Raw genomic sequence first — 11,642 nt, 5'->3', positions numbered from 1 at the left:
TATCGGGTTATTCGGGCCGGCCCGAGGGTTCGGGTTACATTGACATCCCTACTCTATGCATTGCCCACAAAATTTCTCAACATGTTTCTTCATGCAAGGCCAAAAGAAGTGCTCATTCAAAATATCAAAAGTTTTCAACACTCCAAAATGTCTCGTCAAACCACCCAAATGAGATTCCTTAATCAACAAGTCACAAAGAGAACAAATAGGGATACAAAGCTTGTTCTCCCTATACAAATATCTATCCAATCTATAGTACTTGTCAAATGAACCCTTTTTCATAAGCTTCATACATGGTGGCAAAGTAATGATCATGCTCATACAAATCTTTAAGAAATTCAAAGCCCACATACTTGGGAGCACACATGGCAAGCAATTGTTTCCTCAAGCACATAGCATGGTTCCCATTCAAAGCATTGTCAAGCAAAAGGTTATGAGGCTTCCTAGAAAGAGCATCGACAACCTCATTTTCCTTACCCTTCTTATACTTGATCACATAAGAAAATGTTTCTAGAAAAGCACTCCACTTAGCATGCCTCTTATCAAGCTTATGTTGTCCCCCTATGAACTTAATGGACTCGTGGTCGATGTGAATCACAAACTCCTTATGCATGAGATAGTGTTGCAAATTCTCAAGACACCTCACAATGGCATACAACTATTTATCATAGGTAGGACAGTTCATTTTTCAAGGTGTTAAAGGCTTTCTCTTGCTCCTCTCCCTACTCACTCACATTCTTGAGCGTAGGCCACTCCCTAATTGCATTCACTCTCTCCTCATCCACCTTCACACCTTCCCTTCCCACAACAAACCCAAGAAACACAACTCCATCAACACAAAAAGTGTATTTAGGTAATTTAACATACAAAGCATGCATTCTCAACACTTCAAGAACATTCCTAAGATGGCAAGCATGCTCATCCTCACTTTTAGTATAAATCAAGATATCATCAAAATACACAACCACGAATTTTCCAATAAAGGGACGAAGCACTTGGTTAAGTAAACGCATGAAAGTAGAGGGGGCATTGGTCAACCCAAAAGGCATAACAAGCCATTCATACAAGCCAAACTTGGTTTTAAAAGTGGTTTTCCACTCATCTCCCTCTTTCATGCGAATTTGATGGTACCCACTAGCCAAGTCAATCTTAGAAAAGCAAGTAGAGCCACATAAGTCCTCAAGCATGTCATCTAGTCTAGGTATGGGACGCATATACTTAATAGTGATCTTGTTTATGGCCCTACAATCAACGCACATTCTCCAACTACTGATAAAGCTCGTTTCATGCATTGGTTTTGGATTAAATTCTGTGTTTTTGGAACACTAATAAATGTTTCTAAGTTCAGTAATAAATCTGTCGGGCCCAAGAGTTTGTGTTAATTGACCTGGCAGATGCAAAAGAGATGAATTTTGGAGTGAAACATCAGAAGTCATCGCTCGAACCTAGGAGAATTAGGAAGTTGGCGACATGAGCAGAATGGAGCAAAGAGCAAACTTTAAAAGATCCTATTCAGGGGCACAAGCATCAATTTACTAAGAAGATACCCTAGGGATCAAAGCCATACCTATATAAAGAGCTCAACATTGAGGAATAGAAGAGGCTTTTTAGATCACTTTTTAGGGAGGCTCCTAGCTCACTGACATAGCTCTACACTTCAGAAACCAATTTCAGTTGCTGCACACTTAGATATGGGGTGATTTCCGGCTACAGTGGCACACTTAGATATGGGGTGATTTCCGGCTACAGTGGTGGTTTTCATTCGTTTACTGCTGTGTAACACCGTCCTACGTGGGCGAAGAAACAATATTTACATTTTGTCTTGGATCAGTTTCCGTTTTCTTAAGTACTTGTCATTTTTTTTAGCTTAAGTAATTTCTGTTCTGACTTGGATCTGCAGGAATCAAGCTTAGTATTATATATTATGGAAATTTATGTTGGTTTTTGTTGGATCTCGTGAAGTTGATGTTTGTTTGCTGCTTTTCTATTTCGTATTTGCTGTTTGTTAGATGTTCGGAGTTGGGATCAGTTGGATAGTTGTTGGATTTGTTGGATCTGGTTATGGAGACGTTGGGATTTTTGTGAATCGTGGTGGATCTAGAGTTGTTGTTTAAATTCTGCATGATTATGGTTGTTTACTGTTTATTCTCGTATCTGCTAGACCCAGTAGTTTAGATAAGTCGAGTTTAGTCTTAAGTTTCTTATTTAATTTCAGATATGGATCTTGCTCTGTTTTCAGGATGATTGATGCTCTGTTTCATTCTGTTATTCCTATTTTGTTCATGAAGAGGACGAAGTTTGTTAGTAGTTAGGATCATATCTACTCATGTTTGTGCTTTTTGCTTGTCTTTTGTGTTTTTCTGCAGCTTTTCCAGAACTTGGTCATTTAGGGAAATTTGGTCCCCACTTTATGTGCTAGATTGTTTAGTCTTAGTTTGTTTGAATTGCTCCATAAGTTAATTTTTGCATTCTGAGTCATGCATGTGCCGTACGCGCCCGTTTCCTAGACCTAGTAGATAGAGTAATCTAGCTTTAATTTCACAAGTCTAGTAGTATAAAATACTCGACCCACTTGTTGCGTGGCAGCAGCCAAACCCTCCCAAAACATTTTGAATGCAATTTCGTAGCACATTCGTCCTCGTGGGATCAATACTTTACTTCCCTATGCTAACCAATAGTATAGTGGGTTGAGGTTTTGAAGCGAAAAAAGCGTATCCAACGACCATTTCTGACAGATTAATGATCTCCTAGACCCTGTGATCTAGTGAATCCTCTGGACCTATTGGATTGAGAATTTCAATTGCACACGCATTTTCTAGCTACTTCAAATGGTTCCGTTGCCGGGGATTCGGTGATGTTATTTGTGTTTCCGATGTTTTGGTGTAAATAGTTAATTTACTCTGTTTACTTTTGTTTTTGTTTTTCTGTTTATGAGCAGAGGCTCAAAGTTCGGGGGAGCTATAATTATACGCCCAATTGGAGAGACTATTAGTTCAGCTGGCCACCTAAGGAAGTACTTGCCCCTGTCACCGCCAGATCAGGGTTCACAACAGCTGACCCCCTCCAGTTGAGTTCAGGAATTGAAGAAGACCCGACCTCGCCGATCAAGAAAGAACCAGAGTCAAATTCAGAAACAGAGGAAGAAAATACAAGGGATATGGCGGACGTAATTGATAACGATCCGGATATTGGCTCGCTCAATGCCCATCTGGATGGCGAGCCATTCCAAGCCATTGTCATTACCAGGCCCAGTGGGCAATCGACATCAAAACAAACGTGTTGTCCGTGATGCCGCATTTCTATGGGCGGAAATTGAGTGTTCATATGAATTTCTCCATGAGTTTTGCAAGCTCTGCAGTATTCAGAAGAGACCCCATGACTTGATTAAGGAGGATTACAGATTACGTGCTGTCACGCCCGCATTTTCTAAGGATAGAAAACACGGTTGATCGCGACTAAGGGAGGATTAAAGAAGCGGGGAAGAAAGGGGAAAACAACACAACCCGACCAAAGCTCGAAACAAATGGGAATAGCTCAAATAAAATCAGAGTATCTCAACAATCAACAACTCAAAAATGAATACTATCTCAACGATACAAGAACTCAAAGGAAGGACAACTACATAGCGGAAGCATTTGAGAGAAGGAATATACCACGTGTGAAGACATGACACATTCTACACACTTAACTTTCTTCAACGGTCTTGCTCAACACCCACCACACCCGTCACGCTCAACCTGCACATTTTTAAAAAGAAATACAGGGCTGAGTACTTGATGCACTCAGTGGACTCATGCCGAAAACATTTTATAAAAAGTATTTATCATGCCACCATTGAGTGACCTTGGGGTTTTAACTTTAGAAATTGCCCAAGACACTAAAATCATTTCCATAGTAAAACTCGTGACTGCGGTCATTTTCCCATAGATGTCTACCATATCTGATCCATTGATGACAAGGAATGTGGCCACATTCCAAGTCACTAGACCGGCCGACCCAAAAGACGGATCACGATCCCCATTGGTGTACACTAGCCTGAGTAGGGACTCGCTCCCTAGTCATACCCGAATTCGATTATCCATTGATGGCAAAAGCCACATCAGATAGGTTCCATAGAATAAAACAAAACACGGCATGACAAATATTCATATCATTTTCACATAAAAATAAACTTAAGGCATAACCCTTATTTAAAAAGAAAGCCCACCTCGTTCGCTTAAGTCCTTAATTCCAAATTATTCCCCTTCCCTTGATATCACGTCTCGCTTGCAAGGAATCACCTTTACCATTTAAATAGCACATAAATCAACACAATGAATCAAGTAAATAAATAAGATGCATGCACCCTAATTAAAAATCGTTTATCTCGTTTCTCAGTTTTTGATCTTTCGGCGGCTGCCCAAAGTTCCTCTGTTGGCTCCTCGTATTTCAACCACGATGTCGGAATAAATTCCCAAAAATTATACTCCCACCACCTATTGGCATTATTCTTACGTATAAAGTGGCCCACTACTAACCCCTTTTCTCCATTTAAATTCCAAATATTCCAAAACAAGAAGTGGCCCAAAAATATTATAATAAGTAAAAAGAAATATACTCCCTGCCACCCACGCGTATCTCCCTTTTATCACAGAAAGAATATAACTAAATTTATTAACTCACTCTCAACCCCACCTACACGTTCTCCTCAAAACAAAATAGCAACTCTCTCTCTCTAGATCATCAAGTTCAGATTCTCTCTCTCGACCTCTCCTCTTTAAATTAAAATGGAAACATACTGAAATTCTCATCCCTCTCTTCTCACTTCACAGAAACTCAAATTTCTACTCTAGTCACAGCTCTCTCTTTACTGCACCAGTAATCGCCGCCCATAGCTGCTGAAACTCGCCGCGTCTCTTCCCAAAATCTGTCATCCGTTGCTGAAACTCCAGGCATCCATCGTAGCTACTACTGCCCCTCCGTCGCCGCTGAGCTCCAGGCATCGTCGCCGGCTGTAATACCCCGACATTTTCTGCCCCTTTTTATTTGTTCCCGTAGTGACATCGTTTGTGCACATGAAAATTTTTGCTTTTGTTTCGTTAGTCGATGGAAGGATATATCATTTTTGGCCTATCACTTTTGTCTAATTTTTTTAGGTCATTTATCCTTATTCAATAGGTCTACTTTTAATATATCCATTTATTCATAATCCAACATAAATCCCTTCTTCTAAACCCTTTCTACACGTTTTCTTTATTCATCAATATCCCTACTCCCTGAAATCTCTCCAACCAACAAATCCATCAATATCTATTAGTTTTGCCTATATATATACCCAAACCACTCTACATATTTCACGTTACACATCCAAATTTTGATAGAGGAAACCGAGAGGGAGTAGAGAGAGACTATGATTTCTTCCACCCAATTCTATCATGCAATTACAAGGTATTTTTCCTCTCCAATCTGAAATCTCCACGCTTTGAGTTCTATGACATATCATTCATTAGGTAGTTCACACAAGCTTCAATCTTTAGCCTCTTGAACCCAAATGTTGTTTCAATTACTCTTTACGAAAATCAAATAAGACCGTAATTAGAATTAGAATTAGAATTAGAATTAGAATTAGAATAAAGGGGGAGGACTTACCGCCGGGAGAGAAAGAGAGTTTGTTGCTGGGTGTTTTGCTGTCATTTTGATTTGAGCAGATGGAGGGCGTGAAAATTTGAGACGGAAGAGTGAGAGATAGAGGGAGAACGAGGGGAGAGATAGTAGTAGTATAGTGGAGTATATACATGTGTTACGTTGAATTCTTTTTAGTTTTTGACTTTATCCATTCTGTGACGGATAGGGAGTATATAAATAATTGTTAAAAATAAGGTAGTGTGGAGTAAGGTTTAGAGAGAATGAGAGTTTTGAAAGTTGAGGCAGAGAGAGAATAAGATAGTTACGTGATGATGGGTTGGAGATCCTTGTTTATAGAGTTAATTAATTTAGGTCAGTTAATTGAATATTTTCCTGCGATGATGGGTTGGAGATCCTTGTTTATAGAGTTAATTAATTTAGGTCAGTTAATTGAATATTTTCCTGCGCTGATACTGATCCGAGTTTTTGTATAAGAGGATTTAGAAATTTCCTTTAGAATGAGTTAGGGATTTAAACGAGCACACACGTAGCATGCATGCATTCTAATTAGATGTTTTCTTGAGTTTGATGAGTTTATTATTTTATTTCAAAAGGATTTTCTTTCGCAAGCGAGTTAAGGTGAAGTGAGAGAGTTTTCAAGTTAAGAATTGTAAGAGAACGAGGTGGACTTTCTTTTTAAATAAGGGCTATGCCCTAAGTATATTTTTATGTGAAATTATATGAATATTTGTCATGCCGTGTTTTGTTTTATTCTATGGAACCTATCTGATGTGGCTTTTGCCATCAATGGATAATCGAATTCGGGTCTGTCTAGGGAGTGAGTCCCTATTCAGGCTAGTGTACACCTATGGAGATCGTGAGCCGTCTTTTGGGTCGGCCGGTCTAGTGACTTGGAATGTGGCCACGTTCCTTGTCATCAATGGATCAGATATGGGAGATAGCTATGGGAAAATGGTTGATCAACCGAATTTTACGATGGAAATGATTTTAGTGTCTTGGGCGATTTTTAAAGTTAAAACCCCAAGGTCCACTCAATGGTGGCATGATAAATATCTTTTTATAATATATTTTCGGCAGGAGTCCATTGAGTGCATCAAGTACTCAGCCCTGCATTTCTTTTTAAAAAAATGTGCAGGTTGAGCGGTGACGAGCGCGGTGGGTGTTGAGCATAAAAGTGAAGAATGTCTATCAAATGTCTAGAATATGTTGTGTCTTCATACATAGCATTATTCTACTCTCGAAATGCTTCCGCTAAATATTGTTTCTTTTGATGTTCGTGTATTGTTGAGATATTTTCATTTGGAGTTGTTGATTTTTGAAATGATACTCTGATTTTATTCGAGCTATTCTCGTTTGTTTCGAGCTATTGTCTATCCTTAGAAAATGCGGGTGTGACAAAGTGGTATCAGAGCAATTTTTCTTTCCGCTCTGAACCCGAGAGTCTTTTTCAGTCTTAGTCTAGACTCGTTTCGCTAGACTAAAATAATAAATAGAATAAAATAAAAGAAGATAAAATAATAATTGTGTATTGAAGGCTCAACATCCCGCTTCGCCATGCTCAATCAATAAAGAGGTAATTTATTTTTATGAAAAAAATTTATGAGAAAGTTTTTAGGAAAGGAGATGAGAATCTATAGTTATGAAAAAAAAAGTATGTTTTACAATGGGATAGAAGAGGTATGGTTAGTAAAACAAAGTATGTTTTACAATGGGGTAGGAGAGCTATGGTTATGAAAACAAAGTGTGTTTTACAATGGGATAGAGGAGCTATGGTTGGAAAAAAAGTATATATGTGTTTTGTGAGAAGATGAAAATCTATAGTGATAAAAAGATATATGTCTTGCAATGGGGTGACTTATCATTTATGAAAAGACTTGATCAATGGAAAATACTGTGTTTATAAATTGTTCGAAAATTTTTGAGTTTCAAGAAAAATAGTTTTAACATTTTTCGTTTGGAAAATTGAGCTATGGAAGTGTGATGATATTTATGTTATGAGGCGTGAAAGTATAATGCGTTATTCTATGGAGTGTTTTATACGAATGATGAAAGTTGATGCGAAAGTACATTTTAGTTTTGAGTCAGAACTTTTACTTTAAAAGTGAGATGTAGAAATTTTTAAGGAAATTGCGAAAGTGTAAAGAAAATTTTAATTCAAAAGTTTTGAAGTGCGAAAGTGTTTTGCTATGAGATGTGAAAATGTTGTGTGTTTATCTTGTGGTGTGTATGACGTTAATTGTGGTAGATGTTGAGATGTGAGATGATGCAGTATGTTGCGAACATAGAGTGCTTATGTTATAGGCTAGATTGAATACGCGGGAACCGTAGTTTTAAGTTGAGATAATCTATCACTTTCCCGAGTGACGAAAACGAACGAGAATCTTAAAGTTTGGGGTGAACCCCTAATTTGTCAAGGCGCTACGGGGCAAGGAGATCGAGAGTGCGAATGAAGGCCGGTGGACCATGAAACTTTTTCTTGGAATTGCGTGAAACTTTGGAGCAAGCCCGGTGCGAACCATTCGAAGGACGTAAGCAAATTTCGGGACGAAATTTTTGTTAAGATGAGTAGATTGTAATACCCCGACATTTCTACCCTTTTTATTTGTTCTCGTAGTGACATCGTTTGTGCACCTGAAAATTTTTGCCTTTGTTTCGTTAGTCGATAGAAGGATATATCATTTTGGGCCTATCACTTTTGTCTAATTTTTTTAGGTCATTTATCCTTATTCAATTGGTCTACTTTTAATATATCCATTTATTCATAATCCAACATAAATCCCTTCTTCTAAACCCTTTCTACACGTTTTCTTTATTCATCAATATCCCTACTCCCTAAAATCTCTCCAACCAACAAATCCATCAATATCTATTAGTTTTGCCTATATATATACCCAAACCACTCCACATATTTCACGTTACACATCCAAATTTTGATAGAGGAAACCGAGAGGGAGTAGAGAGAGACTATGATTTCTTCCACCCAATTCTATCCTGCAATTGCAAGGTATTTTTCCTCTCCAATCTGAAATCTCCACACTTTGAGTTCTATGACATATCATTCATTAGGTAGTTCACACAAGCTTCAATCTTTAGCCTCTTGAACCCAAATGTTGTTTCAATTACTCTTTACGAAAATCAAATAAGACCGTAATTAGAATTAGAATTAGAATTAGAATTAGAATTAGAATTAGAATTAAGGGAGGAGGACTTACCGCCGGAAGAGAAAGAGAGTTTGTTGCTGGGTGTTTTGCTGTCATTTTGATTAGAGCAGATGGAGGGCGTGAGAATTTGAGACGGAAGAGTGAGAGATAGAGGGAGAACGAGGGGAGAGATAGTAGTAGTATAGTGGAGTATATACATGTGTTACATTGAATTCTTTTTAGTTTTTGACTTTATCCATTCTGTGACGGATAGGGAGTATATAAATAATTGTTAAAAATAAAGTAGTGTGGAGTAAGGTTTAGAGAGAATGAGAGTTTTGAAAGTTGAGGCAGAGAGAGAAGAAGATAGTTACGTGATGATGGGTTGGAGATCCTTGTTTATAGAGTTAATTAATTTAGGTCAGTTAATTGAATATTTTCCCACGCTGATGCTGATCCGAGTTTTTGTATAAGAGGATTTAGAAATTTCCTTTAAAATGAGTTAGGGATTTAAAGGAGCACACACGTAGCATGCATGCATTCTAATTAGATATTTTCTTGAGTTTGATGAGTTTATTATTTTATTTCAAAAGGATTTTCTTTCGCAAGCGAGTTAAGGTGAAGTGAGAGAGTTTTCAAGTTAAGAATTGTAAGAGAACAAGGTGGGCTTTCTTTTTAAATAAGGGCTATGCCCTAAGTATATTTTTATGTGAAATGATATGAATATTTGTCATGCCGTGTTTTGTTTTATTCTATGGAACCTATCTGATGTGGCTTTTGCCATCAATGGATAATCGAATTCGGGTCTGTCTAGGGAGTGAGTCCCTATTCAGGCTAGTGTACACCTATGGAGATCGTGAGCCGTCTTTTGTGTCGGCCGGTCTAGTGACTTGGAATGTGGCAACGTTCCTTGTCATCAATGGATCAGATATGGGAGATAGCTATGGGAAAATGGTTGATCAACCGAATTTTACGATGGAAATGATTTTAGTGTCTTGAGCGATTTCTAAAGTTAAAACCCCAAGGTCCACTCAATGGTGGCATGAGAAATATCTTTTTATAAAATATTTTCGGCATGAGTCCACTGAGTGCATCCAGTACTCAGCCCTGCATTTCTTTTTAAAAAAATGTGCAGGTTGAGCGGTGACGAGCGCGGTGGGTGTTGAGCATAAAAGTGAAGAATGTCTATCAAATGTCTAGAATATGTTGTGTCTTCATACATAGCATTATTCTACTCTCGAAATGCTTCCGCTAAATATTGTTTCTTTTGATGTTCGTGTATTGTTGAGATATTTTCATTTGGAGTTGTTGATTGTTGAAATGATACTCTGATTTTATTCGAGCTATTCCCGTTTGTTTCGAGCTATTGTTGATTTTTGTTGTTTTCCCCCTTTCTTCCCCGCTTCTTCAACCCTCCCCTAGTCGCGATCAACCGTGTTTTCTATCCTTAGAAAATGCGGGCGTGACACCGGCGTTCCCGTTGTGCAGCACCGTTCTCACAAACGGTAAGTTTTCCCCTCCCCTTTTAAAATTCATTCAGTTTCGAGTTTGATTTTAAAGAATTTGGTGTTGACTTGGTTTCAAACATATTTTTTCAGAATAAAAATTGAAGCTTTGACTATTGATGTGGTACTCAAAAAGATCTCAGCCGTGTTCTACGAAATCCATTACTGAACTATATGATTATGAACAAGAATTTCATGGAGAAAAAGACACGAGTATACCTCTAGTTTAAAGGAATAAATTTGTAGAGCAAAATCTGAAAACTCACGGCTGCCCGACTCCTTTTGCTATCTCAGAATTTGGAGGAAAGGTAAAAATTTGTGGAACGGTTTGGGTGTATATATTCACATGTAAATTGTATATTTGAAACTGATATGGAGTAGTTGAGATATATATGGGCTACACGTTTGTATATGAAATTGAGAATTTATCCCTCTTTTTTAGGGTGGCGGAGAGATTTGAGATAACTATCGTGGATTTGATATTGAAGAGTGATAGATATGCTTAGATCAAGATTAAGAGGACTAATTTTGGGCTCAAAGAAGGAAGAATTAAAAAGGTTTTGAGCTCATAACAATTGGGTTTCAAATTGGGCTAGGAAAGAATAATTGTTTGGCTCAAAAAGTAAAATTCTTCTCTTGACAAAAGAAACAAGGTCGAAAAATTTTCAAGTGCACAAACGACGGTCCTTTCAAGAACACAATAAAAGGGTAGAAAAAGTCGGGGTGTTACACGTGCGCTCCCATATGCGCTGAAGGGTGAAGCCAACACATGGTTATTAAGGTTACTGGCCAATTCTATCTACATGTGGGCAGATTTTAAATTGGTTTTCTTGGACTACTTCTTCCCCCGCGAACAAGGCTAATGCTCTCAAGAAGGAAATTCAGGCATGCAGACAGGATTATGATGGGTCTTTAAGCCAATATTGGTCACGCTTGACTCATGTCCTAACAACCAAATGGTCGAAGCAGAGGTCTACAACATCTTCTATGAAGGAGCAAATCCATAGTCCAAGGATTTGATGAACTCCTCGAGCGGGGGGGCGGGGGATTTCACCAAGAAGCGTGTGAGCGAGACCAGAGAGATTCTAGGAAGATTAATTGATGCAAAGAAGGCGTATGATCAGTCGCGTGCCATTCTCAGAAGAGGATCGGCTAATGCAGTAACAGAGCAAAGTGACGAAAAGGTGAAGGCTCAAATTGACAGATTAGAGAAGGCACTCTTAAGTGCTATAGAGAAAAGTAATCAACCTGACCCACCAGAAAAGGTGAAAGCGCCAGGTCCAGAAAAATTGCAACCACAACCATACGATGGTCCTCCAGCGGAAGGAAATTTCCAAGCCCAGGCAAATTCAATATGAAGCTGGAATTCGAA

At 38.3% G+C, this 11,642-nt stretch overlaps 1 long non-coding RNA gene across 2 annotated transcripts; it reads left to right on the top strand.

Annotated features, from left to right (window-relative positions):
• Nucleotides 1-4,657: 4,657 nt before the first annotated feature.
• LOC121765005 lies at nt 4,658-10,735 on the top strand. Of its 2 annotated transcripts, XR_006042688.1 has the most exons (4): nt 4,658-5,427; nt 9,359-9,427; nt 10,188-10,270; nt 10,364-10,735. It is a non-coding gene; the product is annotated as an uncharacterized LOC121765005 (long non-coding RNA). The 2 variants fall into 2 exon arrangements; XR_006042687.1 differs by lacking the exon at nt 9,359-9,427.
• Nucleotides 10,736-11,642: the final 907 nt, after the last annotated feature.

This window comes from Salvia splendens, chromosome 14, assembly GCF_004379255.2.
Source record: "Salvia splendens isolate huo1 chromosome 14, SspV2, whole genome shotgun sequence".
In the NCBI taxonomy this organism is placed as follows: Eukaryota; Viridiplantae; Streptophyta; class Magnoliopsida; order Lamiales; family Lamiaceae; genus Salvia; species Salvia splendens.
Note: the sequence above shows the minus strand (reverse complement) of the source record. Positions and strands in the feature narration are given on the sequence as shown.